The sequence below is a fragment of the Schistocerca nitens genome, chromosome 2, assembly GCF_023898315.1.
Source record: "Schistocerca nitens isolate TAMUIC-IGC-003100 chromosome 2, iqSchNite1.1, whole genome shotgun sequence".
Lineage (NCBI taxonomy): Eukaryota > Metazoa > Arthropoda > Insecta > Orthoptera > Acrididae > Schistocerca > Schistocerca nitens.
In genome coordinates this window covers 305,267,031-305,289,365 of record NC_064615.1, presented here as the reverse complement: position 1 = coordinate 305,289,365, position 22,335 = coordinate 305,267,031, and the positions used below count along the sequence as shown (strand labels likewise).

The 22,335-nt window shown below is 45.3% G+C and overlaps 1 protein-coding gene across 1 annotated transcript in view; it reads left to right on the top strand.

Annotated features, from left to right (window-relative positions):
* The window catches only part of LOC126236069 (sodium-coupled monocarboxylate transporter 1-like), a 114,432-nt gene continuing 92,097 nt past the window's right edge, over positions 1 to 22,335 (top strand). The window contains exon 1 of the mRNA XM_049945123.1: positions 1 to 433. The gene's annotated coding sequence lies outside the window, so the exon portion shown is untranslated. The remainder of the gene's footprint in view (positions 434 to 22,335) is intronic.

Genomic DNA, 22,335 nt, shown 5'->3' with positions numbered 1-22,335 from the left:
CCATCGCCGACGACCAGTCGCGAAACCGACGCACGCCTGACGTCTCTGTGAAGCAGCGGCCCAGAGGCTTTGCTCTCTCTCCTCAGCTGCCTGCGCCTCCAGCGTGTGTCGCGCCCACCCCCGCGGATCCTTACCTCGGTCCGTTTTTCTTGCGCGTTTCCTTATTAAGGAGTAACAAAAGAAGCGGATTATCACGCCCTATTTTTTAAATATATTGTCTTTACTCTCCTTTCAGTTAAAAACATTATTTCGGCTAGCCCTTTTTGAGACAAGCACGTGAATGATCGTGTTTCAAGTTCCCTGACATAAGTTTAGTTTTAGAAAGTTATAGACACCAGTTTTTCGTCTCTCAAGAGGTTACCCGTCCAAGACCTACGTGAATGCATTATAAAGAGTTTGCCAGCTGCAAAGAGACGACTGACAAGATCCTGTGGTAAGTTTCGATTGTTTTTCACTCATTCTAAGTTAACAGAGTTTTATAAATCTTTGGTTCTTATTTTCAACATGAAACCATATTAACTTCCATTCGGTTATTTAACTTCGCCTTAGTGTGGTGTTTTGAACGGTAGAGTTGAACGTCCGCTAAAATCTTCGAAAATAAGGACGGTGCGAAGTAAAAACTAAACGGATGAGATAGGTCATGTATTTCAGGCCTCGAGCGTACGAACTAACATTCCAGCCAGTGACACTTACCACTGATCTAATGTTACTAACACGAGTTGTACGTATAGAAAAAAGTGGTAGATTCTCGGCTAAAACTCGGTCTTTTTGTGAGTATGAGTCCGGAGATATTAGACAATCGTCGAATATCTGCTAGGCTGCGATTTCTCTGAACTGTCGTTTCGCTTTTCCGTGAAGCAAACGACCAGATGGGAGATCGTACCTCCGTAAGTCTTACGTGGTACGACCCGTGTTAGTCCTGCTTGAAGTGTGAACGAATACACTAGAACGGAAACCGAGTACACAACGTGCAAGTAACATCATTCGAACACAAAACGCAAGTGTTTTCAGTGTGCTACAGTAAGCTGAATTCTGCTGTTTCCTTTACCTACAGCCTAGTGCAGGTGATCAATACACTTCACATCGTGCTGTTAATCCGTAATAATTTGCACGACACCGTTAACTCCTATTGGGGCTGTTTAAGCACGCATTTTGTTTAGAAAACAAATGTATCAGTGATTTTTTTTTCATTGAACGGTGCATTCACTCGCACAACGAAATATTTACAACTTCATCAGACTCGTAAAAAAACTAGTTTAACACTGCAGTCAGGGTCTACTACAGTTAACATTTCCTCCGAACTGATAATGCGTCCAGATCCGACAGCATGTTACTACTGTTTCAACGGATGAAACTTTCTCACGAATTATCTGCAAATCTCAATAATTACACCTAATACTGTCGTCCAAGTCATTTTCACAATCCCGCTCCTGCTCCGGTGGGCTATTTACATCTACATCCATATTCTGCAAGCCACTTTGAAGTGCAAGGCAGTGGGTACTTCCCACTGAACTTCTTAGAGTTCCTTCCGGTTCCATAGTAAGTAGGATCCCGCGGGACAGTTGATGTATTTCTCTGCCAGATAAGGTCTTGCAGGAGGTCAGTGATGCTTACCATGGGCCAGACAGACCTGCAAGCATTCGTGATGCCATCCTTCGTATGCCTTCGATATCGCCTGTCTGTCCAATTTGGTATGAATCCCACAAGCTGTACTATGTTCTAAGAAGCGTCGCACTAGTGCTTTGTAAGCAGTTTGCTTTGTCGACTGTGTTTCTGCGCTGTCTACCACTGAGACGAATCAGCCATATATGTTATCTACGACTGAGCCTATGTGGTCATTTTATTTCATATCCGTACATATTGTTCGACGCAGTTATTTCTACGAGCCGACAACAATTGTAACTCAATGATATTTTGATTGTAGTATACCAAGATTTTAATTTTGTGAAGTCCAAAAAAAAAAAATTCTGAACGCGGAAATCAGGTTGTCAGTCTTTGCACCACTCTCAAATCGTAAGAACATTTACCTTAATTTTTTGCAGCCTTTTTAGACACTACTTCATCGTTGATAATAGTAGCACCTCCAAAACGTCTGAGGTTATTGTTAACATTGTGCCCTGGACACGGATATACAGTGTGGACAACAAGGATCTGAACACATTTCCCTGCGGCACACGTGAAATTTCTTCTAAATTTGTCGCGACTCTCCAGCCAAAATAATACGCTGCGTCCTTCTCAGTCAAATCAAGAATTTCGCTTGTTGCCCCTTGTGATCATGCTTTCGACATTAAGTTGAAGTGTGGCACTGAGTCAAATGTTTTCCGGAAGTTGAGAAATTCTTCATCCACCTGATTGGCTTTGTCTGTAGGTTTCAGCATATCATATGACAAAAGCGCAAGTTATGTTTCGCACTGTCGATGTTTTCAGAATACTTGTTGGTCGGTACGAGGACGTCATTTTGTGTGAGATACTTCATTACGTTTGAGCTCAGAAAATGTTTTAATATTTTACAACAAACGCATTTCAATGATATTGGGCGGTAGATTTGTGGATCAGTTCTGCTACTAGCCGGCCGGAGTGGCCGAGCGGTTAAAGGCGCTACAGTCTGGAACCGCACGACCGCACGACCGCTAAGGTCGCAGGTTCGAATCCTGCCTCGGGCATGGATGTGTGTGATGTCCTTAGGTTAGTTAGGTTTAAATAGTTCTAAGTTCTAGGGGACTTATGACCACAGCAGTTGAGTCCCATAGTGCTCAGAGCCATTTGAACCAAGTTCTGCTACTCTTCTTGAACACTGTGTGAAATGTGGTTTCCGCCAACCACTGGCCACTGGTTTTTGTTCAGTGGATCTATGGTACGTTACGTTTAAAAGAGAACCTAACTCAGTCGCGAATTCTGTGTAACATCTGACAGGTATTCCATCGGGTCGTGGATCTTTACTTATTTTAGTGAGATTAGATGTTTCTAAACACTGCTGAGACTAATATAGTTATCACTCACCTTTGTACGGGTGCGACAATTAAGCCGGGACGACTCAGAAGAAATCAAGTAGATTCGTTGTTTCTAGATTTTATAAAAGTTCTCACCCGAAATATGTACTGATACGGAGATACAGTGCCGATGGATCCCGCTGCTATGGAGCAAACACCCGCCGGTGGTGCTGTCACGTTGGTGTTTAGCGTGGTGTGAAGCCTTCCGTCTGTTTACGTCTTCTATCTGCAAAAAAAAAAAAAAAAAAAAAAAAAAAAAGAGCCTCTAAGCACTATCGGACTTAACATCTGAGATCATCAGTCCCCTAGACTTAGAACTACGTAAACCTAACTAACCTAAGGACATCACACACAACCATGCCCGAGGCAGGATTCGAAACTGCGACCGTAGCCGCAGCGCGGTTCCGGACTGAAGCGCCTAGAACCGCTTGGCTACAGCGGACGGCCTTCTTACTGCAGAATTAGCAGGAATCGTGCCGTGTGTCGACGTACAGTGCATAATATGACAGCTCATTAATGTCTGGAAGTTCTCTCCGGGCAGACATGCACAACAAGAACGAGAAGTTAGGTATGCTACTTCCGTAAACTGGTTGTCAGAGAAATTGTGTCAGAACAGTACGAGCGTGTCCAGCGCTCCAGGCACCTGCACGCACTATCAGGACACTAGTGTAACGTGCTGGATGACGTCAGAGGACGAGCAAGAGGACTGCAACGGACACGGCTCACGGAGGACATGTTGTGTCTGCGTCGCTTATCGATGAGCACTGTGGCTCGAGACGTTTCGCCAAGGAATGTGGGATGAGCCAGCATCTACATCTACACCCCACCAGCCGCCTCATAGTCTGTGGCTCAGGATATTTTGTGCAGCTCCCTACTTGGTTGCTTTCCTGTTCCAGTCGCTACTTGTGCGCGGGAAGAACTCTCGCCGGAAGCCTCTTTACCAGCCCGAACCTCTCTTAATCTCGACTCTGTGGTATTATCGCGAAATATATGTAGGTGGAAGCTATATATCGGTTGACTCTTTTAAGAACGTACGCTGTCTGAATTTTAACAGTAACAACGCCGTCGTGCATAAATCTTCTGCTGAAGCGTCTGTCGGTAAAGTCCCTTCAGTATCTTCGTGTAGCTTTGACGCTTGCCAAAAGAACTCGTAACAAAACACGCTGCTATTCTTTGAATCTTCTCTGTTTTATCTATTAATCCAAACTGGTAAGGATCCCATAGTGACGAGCCTCGTTCACGTATCGGTCTAGCAAGAGTATTTTTTTTCTTTTTTTTTAGTAACCTTCTTCGCGAGTAGACTACAACAATTCTTGAAACTTTTTCCTGTGAATCTCAGTCTCGCATATCCTTTTCTATGATTATTTTTATATGGTCCTCCTATTTTAAAACGTTCGGTGTCCATTGTCCCAGATATATAATTAAGGTAGGAGCTTGAAAGTGACGGGCAACGGCCTTGCCGCAGTGGATACACCGGTTCCCGTGAGATCACCGAAGTTAAGGGCTGTCGGGCGTGGCCGGCTTTTGGATGGGTGACCATCCGGGCCGCCATGAGCTGTTGCCATTTTTCGGGGTGCACTCAGCCTCGTGATGCCAACTGAGGATATACTCGACCGAATAGTAACGGCTCCGGTCAAAGAAAACCATCATAACGACCGGGAGAGCGGTGTGGTGACCACATGTCCCTCCTATCCGCATCCTCTTTGAGGATGACACGGCGGTCGGATGGTCCCTATGGGCCACTTGTGGCCTGAAGACGAAGTGCTTTTTTTAAAAGTAACTGATCGGCAACTCCTTAATCATACAGTATGGGTCACTCTGCCTGTTTATGTGCACAATACGCTGCGTTTCATTATGTATGGGATTAGCGGTCAGTCTCTGTACCTACTGTGGACCTTCTACAGTTCTTCCCAGAATTCGCTATAATTTTTTATCGTTGTAGTTAGTCTGTATACAACAGCATCGTCTACGAAGAGCTTCAAGGGACTTCCGACGTTATCTACGACGTCATTTATATAGGGTGTCCCAGAAATGTTGCGACAAACCTCTAGGGGAGGTGGAGCACATCGTAAGAATTGAGAATTGCACAGCACCCCATGGCCGCAAAAGTCAGGGGTAACTGGTGGCAAAGGTCGAAGATCGGAAAGGAAACGGGAGAGTGATTCATTTGAAACATTTTTTTGGACATAATGAGTACACATGGTGTACGACAAGAATACAGCTCTAACGTTACAACAGAAGCTCGAAGTCCGCACCACCATACGCCACACAATGCCTGTCACCGACGAAGCATTGACTGACGGACACACTCGAACACTCCGGGAGGTTCTTCGATTATAGCAGCTGCAGCTGCGCAGACAATTCTTGCGACGAGATCCGTTCCACACTCGAAAGATTTCATGACTCCCCACAGAAACAAATCAGGGTACGGTAAACCCGATGAGTGAGGGGGCGGCCCGCCGCGGTGGCCGTGCGGTTCTGGCGCTGCAGTCCGGAACCGCGGGACTGCTACGGTCGCAGGTTCGAATCCTGCCTCGGGCATGGGTGTGTGTGATGTCCTTAGGTTAGTTAGGTTTAAGTAGTTCTATGTTCTAGGGGACTTATGACCTAAGATGTTGAGTCCCATAGTGCTCAGAGCCTTTTTTTTTAGTGAGGGGGCGTCTCCCTCTAGAACTCTCGTGTACAGCACCACCCGACGGCGCACGTCGTCGTTTCCTGTCATGGGTTGCTATGCAGTTCTCATCCTTATGACGTACCCCACCTTCCCTAGAAGTTTGTCACAACATCCGACCATGGGTTTCTATGCAATTCTCATCCTTAAGACGTACCCCACCTTCCCTAGAAGTTTGTCACAACATTTCTGGGACAATCTGTATACAGGATGTAAATTTTAAGTTGATAAACCAGAATAACCCAAAAAATAAGCTTCAAACGAAAAAAATGTGTAGAATCCAAAGTTGATTATTTTGTAGGGGGACATCTACTGGTGCTAAAATGAGCCCGCCAACCCAGCCCCCTTGGGGTGGGGCGGGAGGCAACTTTAAAATTTCAAATGGGAACCCCTATTTTTTATTGCAGAATCAGATTCTACATAAAAAACTACATACATTTTGTCTTAAAAATTGTTTTGATTCTTGGTAGTTGGCGCTGTAATTCAATAAAATCCATGTTCTCATTTTTGCTTGTAACATGGTTACGGATAAATAAAAAATGAGTTCACTCGTTAGTAAGTAGGATGTCTGGTTAGTTAGTTAGCTAGTCAGATGATTTGTTTGATAATTAAAAGTTGTGTGGCCTCATGACCACGAAACAAACAAAACTTATCCGAATCTACGGAGCTGGCCGGAGTGGCCGAGCGGTTCTAGGCGCTACAGTCTGGAACCGCGCGACTGCTACGGTCGCAGGTTCGAATCCTGCCTCGGGCATGGATGTATGTGATGTCCTTAGGTTAGTTAGGTTTAAGTAGTTCTAAGTTCTAGTGCTCAGAACCACTTGAACCTTTTTTTTTTTAATCTGCGGAAAAAAATAATACAGTATTTGGGTCAACATTTGTAAAACTCTGATTCCTCTCTCTCAAACCCCACCCTATGGGGAGAGAGGGAGAGTTTTAGTTTTAGCGTATCAAAATTTATGAAGTAAATAAGTATTTTTTATTTATCCGTAACCATTTTCCACGCAAGAAAAAAATGGTTCAAATGGCTCTGAGCACTATGGGACTCAACTGCTGAGGTCATTAGTCCCCTAGAACTTAGAACTAGTTAAACCTAACTAACCTAAGGACATCACAAACATCCATGCCCGAGGCAGGATTCGAACCTGCGACCGTAGCGGTCTTTCGGTTCCAGACTGCAGCGCCTTTAACCGCACGGCCACTTCGGCCGGCCCACGCAAGAAAGAGAACATGGATTTTCTTGAATTAAGCGCCAACTACCAAGAATCAAAACAATTTTTTAAGATAAAATGTACATAGCTTTTTATGTATAATCTGATTCTGCAATAGAAAATGGGGGTTACCATTTGAAATTTTGAAGTTGCCCCCCATCCAAACCCCCGGGGACTTGGGTAGCAGCCTTAATTTAGCACCAGCAGATGTCCCCCCAGAAAATAATCAACTTTGGATTCTACACATTTTTTCGTGTGAAGCTTATTTTTCGAGTTATTCTGGTTCGTCAACTTAAAATTTACACCCTGTGTATTGTAAACGGTATGAGTTCTATTACACTTCCTTGAGGTACGCCCGAAGTTACTTTTACGTCCTCCGTTTCATTTTTTAATGCACCGCGTTTTCAAAGGTCGGGATTTCAAACGTCGTATAGAGTTTTTCGATGTGCTCTTGGGCGCTTGAGGGACGGCACTACATTTTTCATGCGTGAGCTCTTTACCGATGAAGCAACACTGACGAACCGTGCTAATGTAAATCTACGCAAACTGCATTACTGGCTAACCCCTCGTCAGGTATGAGTACATCGCGAACGGTCCTGCAGAATAAACGTGGGGTGAGTCGTCGAAGAAAACTTCCGTCGTGGAACCTTCCATTATCCCAGAAATGTTAAATTTAAATACACACGCAGATAGTCCTACAAACTTTAACTGGGATGTAACCGGTTCAGATCTTGGAGCGCATTTCGCAGATAATTTTGTGGAAAATTTCAACACCAGAATTAACATGAGTTAAATCACTACTTTTGAACAATTTTCGAATGCTGTTACATTAGCTGCAGAGTTATATTTTTCTTAAACGCGTCAGTGACTTTAATATCTGTGTTATTATAAGATTTAAGAGTATTAATAAGATACATCATACGGAGTGTATTCGGAAATACGTAAGTGCCTCAATGAATGTTTGACTAATGGACTCCAATACGTTATACAGGACGGCGCACGTTCCGCAGAAACGAAACTAATATCGGGTGTGGCGCAAATAAGTATATCAGGACCTCTGATGTTCTCATTATGTATGAACGATTCATCAGAGAGGCTCAGCAGCACTGCGACATTGTTCGCTGACGATCCCGTTCTGTTCACGAAAGTATCTCGTACTTGGACCATAGTAAGGAATGTGGACAAAATTTCCCCGCCATAATGAATAGCCATTCTGTTTGTAAGTAGGCTGTTTAGGTTCTTATATTGGTAACGCCACCGCCACGTAGCGCTCTGTATGAAAATCACTGGCTGTGCTGTGTGCAGTCTGTGGCTTGGTGGCATTGTTGGAATTTGCTATTGTAGTGTTGGGCAGTTGGCTGTTAACAGCGCGTAGCGTTGCGCAGTTGGAGGTGAGCCGCCAGCAGTGGTGGATGTGGGGAAGTGAGATGGCGGAGTTTTGAGAGCGGATGATCTGGACGTGTGTCCATCAGAAACAGTACATTTGTAAGAATGGATGTAATGAACTGCTATATATATTATGACTTTTGAACACTATTAAGGTAAATACATTGTTTGTTCTCTATCAAAATCTTTCATTTGCTAACTGTGCTTATCAGTAGTTAGTGCCTTCAGTAGTTTGAATCTTTTATTTAGCTGGCAGTAGTGGCGCTCGCTGTATTGCAGTAGCTTGAGTAACGAAGATTTTTGTGAGGTAAGTGATTTGTGAAAGGTATAGGTTAATGTTAGTCAGGGCAATTCTTTTGTAGGGATTATTGAAAGTCAGATTGCGTTGCGCTAAAAAATATTGTGTGTCAGTTTAAGCACAGTCATGTATAATTATTCTAAGGGGACGTTTCATGTTTAAATATGGATATATACTGCATAAGGCAATGCCTAAAACATAAAAAACAGTACGGCATCTGATTACAAGATTAGCAGTGAACACTTGAAGTGCGTCACGGCGTATAAGTATTTAGGAATGTTAAGAAGAGACATGAAACAGGGCAATCACGCAAAATCACTACCATGGACGGCACTCGAAAGACTTCGATTTGTCAGAACGGTTCTGCGAAAATTCAATGCGTCTGTTAAGCAAGAAGCACAGACGATCCCAGAGCGACAAATCGTCGAGTATTTTTCCTGTGTCTCGAGTCTTTATCAAGTAACCATGACAACAAACATCGAAAGAATTCCGAGACGCGCTGCTAGGATCGTAACAGCTACTAATGGACCATCCGAATGTGTAACAGAAATGCTCGGGTAACTTAAATGGGATCCTTGGAAGAAAGACGGCGTAGTTCTCGCTGAACCGTGTTGACTAAATTTCGCGGAACTCTTTTGGAGTACGGCCCTGTGACCACTATGCTTCCATGGTCGTATATAACGTATAGCGATCATGAGAATAAGAAACATCACACCGCGTAGACAGACATACAGTCAGTCATTTTTCCCTCGCCTAACACACGAACGGAGTAGGACATGATATCGATAATATTGATATGATATATCATCCGCAATGCACTGTACAATGGGTTTCGGAACAGATGTGTAGAACCATAAAACAAAATTGTGTGCCCCACTCGAAATGGTTCAAATGGCTCTAAGCACTATGGGACTTAACATCTGAGGTCATCAGTCCCCTAGACGTAATACTACTTAAACCTAACTAACCTAAGGACATCACACACATCCATGCCCGAGGCGGGATTCGAACCTGCGACCGCAGCAGCAGGGCGGTTCCAGACTGTAGCGCCTAGAACCGCTCGAGCACTGTGCCCCACTGCGTACTACCGCTTCTGAATACCTCGTTTTGACATTTCGAATTGTTTGAGGAATCAAAGGCATCTTTGCGACTCGTCCAGAGTACATGCGCACAAAGCTACATACTCACACACAAGCCTCCAAATGCCTTTTTGCCCAGTCGAGATGCTGGCGCCCTTTCTTATCTAGACGAATTCTCACAACTCACGCAAAACGCAATGGTGAACGCTTTTTCGCCCCCGTGTTAACTAGCGAGATAATGCCGGCAACTGAAGACAACTTTCAGAAAGTCACGCGTGTTCAATAAAAAAACAGCAGAAAATTAGAATCTAAAAAGTCAGTCCCTAATACACGTAGAGACTTCAGAACATGTCGTCCCACGCAGCATGAGTAACACATTGTCAGAGGAGACTACATGCTGCGGGTATCTTGCAGACACAGTCGTGCTGCGGTACGGATAACGAACGGGTGCATCACAGCTTGCGAGTGGAATAGCGCGGCAACTGACGGGTTAATCTGTGAAGAGGCCTGTGTCATAAAGAAGGGAGAAGAAAGTCAAATACAAGCACGTGAAATGAAGTTCCTTAGGTCAGCTCTACAAAAAACTAGGAGAGACAGAGCCAGGAATGATTATGTAAAGGGAGACCTGCAGGTGACATTGACTACAGAGGATAGGATGAGTGCTTTGATGCTGAAGTGGTTCGGTCACGTGAAGCGAATGCACCCGACTCGAACCCCACGCCAGTATTTGGAGATGGGGTTACCAGGAAGGAGACCAGTTGTGCGGCCTAGAGGGGTATGGGCAAGCCGGGTTAAGGAGGATCGCAGGAGGAGGGGAATGGCATGGGGTTTGATTGGGGAGGGGGGGGGGCTGTGCAAGGGCAGGCGCCAATGGAGGAATATTGTTCACCAAGTTCCTATCCGGCTCGCTGGAAGGAAATCCTGATGATAATGATGGTGTTTGGTTCAAGCGCAATGTCGCTTCAAGCAAGGATAGCATGGTGCTATAATGACCCTTGGCCCGTGCTGGCGGCCAGAATGGCATGGTGCCATTATGTCCCTTGGTCCGTAGTGCCGTGTGAGAATCGTGAGATCAATCAACTAATCAGTTCAACGACCATTCTATTATTATTAGTTTAAAGTTAATATATACCGCGAGGTGGCGCGTTTCGCCTGCGCAAGCGAAATATTCAGAGTGAGTCACCTAACATTACTGCTGGATATATTTCGTAAACCACATCAAATACTGACGAATCGATTCCACAGACCGAACGTGAGGGGAGGGGCTAGTGTAACTGGTTAATACAAACCACAAAAAATGCACGGAAGTATGTTTTTTAACACAAACCTACGTTTTTTTAAATGGAACATCGTTAGTTTTGTTAGCCCATCTGAACATATAAACAAATACGTAATCCGTGCCGTTTGTTGCATTGTAAAATGTTAATTACATCCGGAGATATTGTAACCTAAAGTTGACGCTTGAGTACCACTCCTCCGCTGTTCGATCGTGTGTATCGGAGAGCACCGAATTACGTAGGGATCCAAAGGGAACTGTGATGGACCTTAGGTACAGAAGAGACTGGAACAGCACATTACGTCCACATGCTAACACCTTTTTATTGGTCTTTTTCACTGACGCATATGTACATTACCATGAGGGGTGAGGTACACGTACACACGTGGTTTCCGTTTTCAATTACGGAGTGGAATAGAGTGTGTCCTGACATGTCAGGCCAATAGATGTTCAATGTGGTGGCCATCATTTGCTGCACACAATTGCAATCTCTGGCGTAATGAATGTCGTACACGCCGCAGTACATCTTGTGTAATGTCGCCGCAGGCTGCCACAATACGTTGTTTCATATCCTCTGAGGTTGTAGGCACATCACGGTACACATTCTCCTTTAACGTACCCCACAGAAAGAAGTCCAGAGGTGTAAGATCAAGAGAACGGGCTGGCCAATTTATGCGTCCTCCACGTCCTATGAAACGCCCGTCGAACATCCTGTCAAGGGTCAGCGGAATGTGCAGGTGCTCCATCATGCTGATACCACATACGTCGACGCGTTTCCAGTGGGACATTTTCGAGCAACGTTGGCAGATCATTCTGTAGAAACGCGATGTATGTTGCAGCTGTTTGGGCCCCTGCAATGAAGTGAGGACCAATGAGGTGGTCGCCAATGATTCCGCACCATACATTTACAGTCCACGGTCGCTGTCGCTCTACCTGTCTGAGCCAGCGAGGATTGTCCACGGACCAGTAATGCATGTTCCGTAGATTCACTGCCCCGTGGTTTGTGAAACCCTCTTCATCGGTAAACAGGTACAACTGCAACGTATTCTCTGTTAATGCCCATTGACAGAATTGCACTCGATGATTAAAGTCATCACCATGTAATTGCTGATGTAGCGACACATGAAACGGGTGAAAGCGGTGACGATGCAGTATGCGCATGACACTACTTTGACTCAGTCCACCGGCTCTCGCAATGTCCCGTGTACTCATGTGTGGGTTCATGGCAACAGCAGCTAACACACCAACTGCACCCGCTTCTCCTGTGACGGGCCTTTTACGGACCCGTTTGCGTGCTACGACCATACCTGTTGCATACAGTTGGCGGTAGATGTTTTGCAATGTGCGGCACGTTGGATGCTCTCTGTCCGGGTACCGTTCTGCATACACACTGCAGGCTTCAGCTGCATTTCGTCGACACTCGCCATAGATGAGTACCGTCTCCGCCTTTTCAGAGTTCGAATACACCATGGTCACAGTTCCTACAACACTACACTATCACAGACGTCTGGTAACACGGTGTACTACAGTTTGTCTGCGTGCGGAGACGAATGCAGAATAACAATAGCAGCAAGCACTACATGCGGACACTGCGACAGCTATACCAAACCACAACAGTTCACTACAGCCACACTCGTAAACACGGTCGTCATCGTAAAAATGTCCCTGCAGATGCTGCTCGCCGACAGTGGCCCGTGTTTGTTACAACACGCAACTGAACGTCGGAGGTTTCAAGCGTCAACTCTAGGTTACAATATCTCCGGATGTAATTAACATTTTACAATGCAACAAACGGCACGGATTACGTATTTGTTTATATGTTCAGATGTGCTAACGAAACTAACGTGGTTCCATTTAAAAAAACGTAGGTTTGTGTTAAAAAACATACTTCCGTGCATTTTTGTATGGTTTGTATTAAACAATTACACTAGCTCCTCTCCTCACGTTCGGTCTGTGGAATCGGTTGGTCAGTATTTGATGTGGTTTACGAAATATATCCAGCGGTAACGTTAGGTGACTCACTCTGTTTATTCCTTGACTTAACGTTGCTCCACGGCGAGCGAAGAAATGTAAGAAAATCGGGATGTGACGGGACTTTGTTGCGAGACAGGATAACGAGAGGACGTGTATGATGAAGTGTGTGCAATGAAACGGTCGTTGTTAGCCGCCATATTGTATAATTTGAGTTTTTGGAGATTCACAAGCGATATGTAACGTTAATGTGAAGTTCAGTAACAGCCATAATACATTCTGTTGCATTTCAAAGGTGATTTCGCGTATTTGTTTTTGATCAAAAGATTCTGTGATGTACGAAAAGCTTGCATAGGATTCGAAAATTTGGTGGTCGACGTTTGCTGTAGAACCTGATTCAGTAACACGGTCTTCTAAAACCTCATTTCACTCGCAGACAATCATTGAATGACCATATGCGAATGCAGTATTCCAGTTGGAGAAGACCCTATAAAAATTTTCTTTCTCTTACGTTTCAAGAATTTTACAGGCAACCGTTGGAGTCGGCGGCTGCTTCTACACCAAGAGGGTAACTTGTCTACTTGCACGAAATTACGTACGCTGTGGGAGTAATCGACGCCGCCGCTCAGGATACTGTCCTTCACAGACATACAAACAGAGACACTACACACACTAGTTCAATAACAACGACTTCAATATTACCAGCTTAAAAACATTAATTTCTTCTTTTGAGCAAAAATATTGTAGTGCCAACAAATTTGACCGCTCAGACGTGGCTGATACCCGCCACACAGTCCAGATCTCGCACAACGCTATTCCCATCTTTTCAGCAAGCTGGGAGAACATCCGGGGGAAAGAGTTTCCAACAATTAGGACGTTCACACAGCGGTTTTCGAATGGCTCCGTGACCAAAGAGCGGCCTTCTGTCGTCGAGGAATTCAACGATTCGTAGAGCTTTGAACAATAGTGTGAGGTCACTGCGTCTCTTTGGATTGTACTGCAGCATTCCATAAAAGTTATTTGGCCTCCTATGATAATGTGTAACTTACCTTCCCATCTCCCTTAGTAAATTCTATTACACTGAGACATAAACATACAAATTTATACAAGGTAGTAATACACAACAACGTGATTAAATTGTTTTGCGTGTCCGGTGTCTTCCATTTCCCATGACGAAGAGAATAATATCGACGACAGTTTCCGTAAGTGTCAACAGATGAGCGGAAATACAAATAAATCTCTTGAGGATAAACCCAGCAAAAAGAGCACATTAAAACTGTACTAAATTCTAGCTGCACGTGTGCTGATATACAGGGAACAAAATAGTTAGGAATAATAGAAAAACGTAATTAATAGAGATAAGGTTTTCAGGGCGAGGGACTAGAATACCCACAGTGCAGGGACCAGAACGGCAGCTTGCTTGTCTTTGATTCTAGCCTTTGGATTATTTGACTAAGTTTGTAAACGGTTTCAACAGGAAAGGGAGAGAGAGGGTGAGACGTAGATATTTGTATGTACGTATGATAAACCCCTTCCCTCGAAAATTTATCTCCTTCATACCTCCTCTGTGTTACCACAGACGACATGTCACTGATCTCATTCGTAGTAAGATTGGAGTACACGAGGGGTGGTGCCAATTTGCTTCCACCGCCTTGAGTGGGATGCATAAGTTCTAATAAATGTTCACCAATCTGCAGTCCTCTACAGTTGTTGTCCCCTGCGCAGAAAAAGGCACGTAGGCCGTGAATACGTTATCTTGAAGCTGTAAGAAACTCTTAGCGAGGGACTGATACGTCAGAATTAATTAAATTTTCAATTAGTTTGTTTATACGGGATGCCACTTGCTTTTTATTAGCAGCATACGAGAAACTGCACAATTAAATTCCACTTTTGAGTCACAAATAATTTCCATTCTTCAACAAAATAATGAACAGCGTATTTCCATAATAAGTATCACAGTGTTCTCAACGATATGTCCAAATAACCATAAATTGGTAATAAAGTCTTAACTGACACCGACCGCGGCAGATAACATATCCGTCCTCCGAGGCTGCCGAACCAGCTCTGATCTTACAGCCGAGCCACTTCGTCCGCCATCCAAATTAGGCGAGAACCGAAGATCACCGAAGTGCTTCGTCTGCCTTTTCATTTAGCAGTTGTTTATTATTCTGCTGGTTATTAGCCGGCCGCGGTGGTCTAGCGGTTCTAGGCGCGCAGTCCGGAACCGCGCGACTGTTACGGTCGCAGGTTCGAATCCTGCCTCGGGCATGGATGTGTGTTATGTCCTGAGGTTAATTAGGTTTAAGTAGTTCTAAGTTCTAGGGGACTGATGACCACAGATGTTAAGTCCCATAGTGCTCAGAGCCATTTGAACCATTTTTTGCTGGTTATTAATACTTGTGAAATAATAGAATGGTTGCAAGCTACCGAGAGATGCTTTAATATGACATCCAAGTGAATGCGCTGCTTAGTTTTTCTAATATTAATGGTAGATGATTATCGTTTTGGGGCGCAACTTCCCAGCGCAGCAGCCAGTCGCAGAGAAGGTACATAATTTAGGCGGTCGTTCTCACGATACTCTTACCGAATAAGCCATCTGTCGCCGGTACCTTATACCACATGATGGCATCTTCCCACTGCTGCCTTCTCAACTGCTCTAAGAAGATCTTCTTGCACCTGAATATGATAGCTGCAAATCCAGAAATATCACAGAACGTCGACTTGTTGCCTTTAATTGGACTGACTTTTCTTCCGGAATGGTAGTGCCCGATGGGGCGGTTACCGTAACACAGATGTTTCTTAGGTCTACAGGCGTAGCAGATACTAGTGGGCCGTAACAGATACATGCTGTGAAAAGGGTATCAGTATTGCCTCGGTTTCATAATATCCTTCTTCACCATGTCTATTCGTTGCAAGTGTCAAACGTTGTCCGTTTTCAAAGGATACGTGTGACGTAACGTGTGTAGAAACAAGGAATCGACGTCATTGTTGACTGGAAACCCGTACTGGTAGGCTCAGCCGCCTGATGGCAAGGTTTCCTTTCTAGCGCAACCTGGTAGTTTTGCTTCGCAAAGTTGAGAGTTGTTCCTTAGGCGCCGGCCGGTATGGCCGAGCGGTTCTAGGTGCTTCAGTCTGGAACCGCGTGACCGCTACGGTCGCAGGTTCGAATTCTGCCTCGGGCATGGATGTGTGTGCTGTCCTTAGGTTAGTTGGGTTTAAGTAGTTCTACGTTCTAGGGGGCTGATGACCTCAGATGTTAAGTCCCATAGTGCTCAGAGCCATTTGAACCATTTGTTTCTTAGGCGTATCTGTCTACAGTAGGCAACATTGAAGGCTGTGTCTGGAGTTTAAGTGTCGTATTTCATGGCGACGGGAGAGAAAGGAGAGGTTGCAACACGGTTCCGGCTCACGCGTACTCCTCTCAAATGGCAGCAAGGTAAGTGGCAAGGTTAATGTAACCATCCGACCGTCGGATCACAACTGGAAGTGTCACTTTGTAGGACGCAACAGAGATACACGCAGCTGAATCCGAGACAAAATGGTTCAAATGGCTCTGAGCACTATGGGACTTAACAACTGAGGTCACTAGTCTTCTAGAATTTAGAACCGCTTAAACCTAACCAAGCGAAGGACATCACACACCCATGCCCGAGGCAGGATGCGACCGTTGCAGCAGCGCGGTTCCAGACCAAAGCGCCTAGAACCGCTCGGCCACAGAGTCCAGCGAGATTTGTTTCACAGTATCGAAGTTCAAGAACTGCTCATAACTCCTAAGCTACGCGGTTTAGAGCCCATGTTTACTTCTTTTTTTTTTTCGAATGATCATTCCTTACATATCATTGGATATTGACCATCACTTCTAAAACGCTGTATAACATCTATTTAGGTTAATTATTTTATGAATGCGTGGTGTCCGAAAGAGCAGACACCACGCATTCGTACAAATGATTCGCGTCGATGGACAATGAATGCAGAACCTTCAATGTGGATGTACAATATCGTTCGACTTCCAGCTGGAACCTAAAATTAGCAAGCAAGGAGAACATGGGGGTGGGAGGGGGGGAGTGCGGATAGTTGGCGCTGGGTCGAGAACGTGGGTCGGCAGGGGAGCGTGCCGAGGTAGTCCGAGCATTTCTGGTGAACACTGTGTCTCGATCGCACAGTGGTTAACGCAAGTGCCTAGCAAGCAGGAGATCCAGCGTTCGACCCCGGTCCGGCACACGTATTCACTCGTTGACGCAGCAGCTGATATCGTTTGTTCCTTCCCTTTAATTTATCATCCCCGCACATCCATCTTTAGATTGCATAAGAGGTGATTTTTGCCGACCGCGCCGGAGGCTGTGGCCGAGCGGTTCTAGGCGCTTCAGTCGGGAACCGTGCTGCTGCTACGGTCGCAGATTCGAATCCTGCCTCCGCGGTGGTCTAGCGGTTCTGGCGCTGCAGTCCGGAACCCGCAGGTTCGAATCCTGCCTCGGGCATGGGTGTGTGTGATGTCCTTAGGTTAGTTAGGTTTAAGTAGTTCTAAAGTTCTAGGGGACTTATGACCTAAGATGTTGAGTCCCATAGTGCTCAGAGCCATTTTTGAATCCTGCCTCGGGCATGGGTGTGTGCGATGTCCTTAGGTTAGTTAGGTTTAAGTAGTTCTAAGTCTAGGGGACTGATGACCTCAGATGTTAAGTCCCATAGTGCTTAGAGCCATTTGAACCATTTGCCGAACGTTCTGTCTTCTATCGCACAAACCCACTTTCTTGTTATTTTTCCTTGCTTTTTGGAGAGCGGTCAGTGTTTGTAGAAAACCACCCGCGTCCTCAAAACTAGATTGTACTGTTCTGCATATGTACAGCCGTAGAGAAGCGATGCGCCGCACCTGGCCGCTACCTGCCTTCCGGCGCGCTCTTGAACTGGCCTCGACTCCTCACGCAGGCGCGTGCCTGGTGCGTGCGCCAGCTGTTCGGAACGTGTGCCCAGCTGTCAGCAGTGCCTCTGCGCGACCTCGCTTCACCTTTTCTAGGTCTGCTAGCACAGAATAACGTACTCCAAACGTCACATTACTGCTCAAGTGAATGATCAAATGGCTCTGAGCACTATGGGACTCAACTGCTGAGGTCATTAGTCCCCTAGAACTTAGAACTAGTTAAACCTAACTAACCTAAGGACATCACAAACATCCATGCCCGAGGCAGGATTCGAACCTGCGACCGTAGCGGTCTTGCGGTTCCAGACTGCAGCGCCTTTAACCGCACGGCCACTTCGGCCGGCATGAATGATCACCATATCTTCAAATCGCTTTAGCCCGTTTTACATGAGCGACTTCCTGGCCAAAATCGCCTACTCGAAGTGCGTGCGACTTTCGTGCCCGAGTGTAAAGCAGCAACCAGCTGCGACGCGAGTGTGTTTGTGACTTCAATGATCCGTACATCGTGCCGAGTGCGGAGTTCTAAGATTTCGAGTTTGCTGCACGCTGCGCATCCGAAGGACTACAGCGGCGTCTGCTGACACGGGAATTTATAACCTATTCTGGTCAAGCTCACTCGTACTATAGAAATGATTTTATGCTTTCGTCTTTTCTTAATCTTTGTTATGCTGTTTGCTTTGTTTTCGTAGCACATTAAAAAGTTACACAACGTCCTCAAATTTTTTCCTACCTGTTAGTGTTCTGCTACAAGAGAGGCGAAATATCCGGAAGCAAAAACCATTTACGTTTTACAGAGGAAAAAAACCTGCACTATGCACGAATAAGAACGTAAATATATAAACGTGTTTTATTGAAAATTATTTCAACTGTGAAAAAGTCAGACTTAGTGAACGAGAAAAATAATTTAGTTGTTATTTGGTACTTAGCAAGAAAACAAGATACAGATGATAAAGCAAAATAGCGCTATTTACAGCGTACTACATATAGTATGATGTGTTTGCAAGTGTACATTTTCTCGAGAAAATACATGTATATTTTCTAAAATGGTTGGGTGACACTTTTCCTATTCTTTCAGGAGTGTACAAAATTATAGAAACGAAATGGACGTGTGGCCTTTTTGGCCGGGAGGCCCCAACCGGGGAAGTTCGGCCGCCACGTCGCAAGTCTTATTTCAGTCGACGCCACATTGGACGACTTGCGTGTCGGTGATGATGACGAAAGGATGACGAGGACAACATTACACCCAAATGTTCAAATGTGTGTGAAATCTTGTGGGACTTAACTGCTAAGGTCATCAGTCCCTAAGCTTACACACTACTTAACCTAAAGTATCCTAAGGACAAACACACACACACCCATGCCCGAGGGAGGACTCGAACCTCCGCCGGAACCAGCTGCACAACACCCAGCCCACGAGCGGAGAAAATTTCCAACCCAGCCGGAAATCGAACAAGGGCCCGCTGTAATATAGGCAAACATGTTACCACGCAGCTAAGCAGGCGGGCAAGGGGACAGAGAATTTACCACATGACCTTCGCCACGAACTTCCTCTATGAATTCTGATTTGCTCATTAATAACCTCTATTGTCATTGTTCATTCCTACGTTTTCTCACTATGTTTCGATTTTTACGTAAAAAATATAGCCTCTCGTAGCGTCACTTTTACCATTCAAAGCTCTCACACTTTTGACGCTGACGTGTAAACGAAAATGACTACTCAAAACAGACGAGAGTCGGTACGGGAACGAAACGCTGCAGTATACGCTCTTGTCTCGAGCAGTCAGTTGATCGCGTAAAAGGAGCTTTACTGCAGCTAGTGACCCGTGCACTCGTATGGATGGCCGCTGTACGTTACTCAAGCATCGGCAGTCGCGTGGAACATCTCCTCCCCCTCTTCACGCGTAATGCGTGCGCGGCGCGAACGACGCGCATCTCGAGACGTAAACAAAGCAATTGAGGCCAGACACGCTGGAGCAGGGCACACGCATTTCCACACGCGCTTTGTCCGGTTGGCGCTCTGTGTACGTCAGACCCACATCTCGCTTCCTTTCGTCATTTTCCCTGCGTCCACCATATCAGCCGTATTCGGATTCTTCTCACGTGCGACAGCAGTCTTCACCACAGCATTTCGTCAGAAAAGCTCAGACTGTGTCTCCATCTACATCTATACGCCGCAAGACACCTTACGGTGTGTGACGGAGGGTCCTTTGTATAGTAGTGTCGCCTTCCCCCTTTTCGTGTTCCATTCGTTAAAGGTGCGTGGAAGTAAGCCACCGCTTGAGTTTTACCTTTCACGAATTTCTCGTCGTGCGCATTCCGAGAGACGCATGTACAACAATGCAATGTGTAGCTCAACTCATCTTGCGATGTGTGGAATTCTAACAGTAAACGTCTCTGCAATGCACTACAACTCTCTTGTAGCGTGTCCCATTGCAGTTCGTTGAGCATTTCTGTAACGCTCTCCCGCTAACGAAACGATTCCGAGAGAAGACGCACCGCTCTTCTCTCTCTCTCTCTCTCTCTTTCTCTCTCTCTTTCTCTCTCTCTCCCTCTCTTTCTCTCTCTCCCTCTTCCATTAATCTAATCTGGAAGAATCACAGATCGACGAGTAAAAATCAGAAATCAGCCGAACCATTGTTTTTTCTAAGCCACTTCTTTCATCAATGTATTAAATACAATTCTTCTTATCCCAGCATATCTCAGTCTGACACCTATAGCGAGAAACAGAACTCCTCCGACAAAATTTCGGAAGTTGTTGAGGGATATTTGCTCAATATCTTCGTATAAGGGACCTATCGTTTCCCGTGGTTCTTTACAGAGTAATTTTGTAATTACGATTTATTCGACTTTGTTACCATAATTATCTTTGTTTCTGTGAAAATACTTTCACAACAGCGACAAAGCCTTTAGGCAGCCATCGAAACGTAGTGACACGAAAGGCTGTGGTTATTCGCGGGCGGCTATGTACAGACGCAAAACTACTGTGACGTGTTTGCCTGCGATAACAGCTGAGCGTAGCACCACTGCATTCAGTGCATTGATAGATGAATGCGTATCGGCCGATTCTTTATAGGTAAACCGACCCGTTCTGCTGTGTATCACTGTTAACGTGTAACTAACACTGTCGGAAAATCAAACCCGAGACGGGACAGAGTCGTAACGAATGCGTGCTTAACGACCAAGACTAAAGCAATCCTTACAGTTATGAAGAGCAAGTACCGTAACAAGTTTCTTTCCGAACAAACGCACAGCGCGTACCGTCGACATTTGCACTTCTGTGCGGATACAATATTTTCAATTCAATACCGCTGCAAGTGGGAAGAATGAAACTAAATGCAATTCCTCTGTAAGGAGCCACAAGAAAACGCGGGTCCCTTGAACCAAAATACTCAGAAAATATCGCAGAGCAACCTCTCACATTTTGCCAGTGGAGTTCTTGTTTACCCCGCACTTTTCTTATGATTAGTTTTATGTGATCATTCAATTTGACGTCACTTTGGACACTTACATCTGTGTATTTTGCTATAGTTTCTATTTCCAGTGATTTACCGTCGGATCTCTTGGCGTATCTATGCGCAGTCCGTTACTTTTATTCAGGTTCGGTGTCAGCTGGCAATCCATGCACCAGTGGTCGACCCTGCAAACAACAGCATCGTCTGTGGAAAACCTCGCAGAGCTTACCACGTTGTATATAATATGTCCTCTCGTTACGAACGACGTGTTGAGTCCCATCTCCATCTGCTAGGAAGTTCTGGTTCTACCCTCGGTAAGCTCGTATTTTGTTCCCTAACAGCATTGCACCTCTATATAGAATGCCTTCCAAAATTAAAGGAACACGGTATGAATACAGAACTGATGGGGCAGCTAACAGATCATTTACTTCACACTTACACGGCGACCATCATACTTGTTAATCACGGGTTTTGATGAGTCTTAGGTATGCTGCAAAGGAACCTGCCCCGAGTACCTGGCTAGCGGCTTTCAGGCGACGGCATGTACTTTTCGAGAAAATCGAGGTTGAATTTTTATGCATGTCTCGTATACCCATCACGTTAATCACACACTGAGGTGACAGAAGTCATGGGATGGCGATATGCACATATACAGATGACGGTAGTGCCTCGTACACAAGGTATAAAAGGCCAGTGCATTGGCGAAGCTGTCATCTGTACTGAAGCGATTCGTGTCAAAATGTTTCCGACGTAATTATGGCCGCTCGATGGGAATGATCAGACTTTGAAAGCGGAATGTTAGTTGGAGCTAGACGCCTGGGACATTCCATTTCGGAAAACGTTAGAGAATTCAATATTCCGAGACCCACGATGTCAAGAGTGTGCCGCGAACACCAAATTTCAGGCTGTACCTCTCACCACGGACAACGCTCGAGACCATATAGCTTGGACCCTAGACAACCGGAACAAGTCACTTTGCAAGATGGCGGTGGCAATATGACATTAGTACAGTATTTACCCTGCGCCAGAGAGTGCACGATAATTGTGGAATGCAGATGTAGACGTAGATGCGGAAAGTTCTGTAAA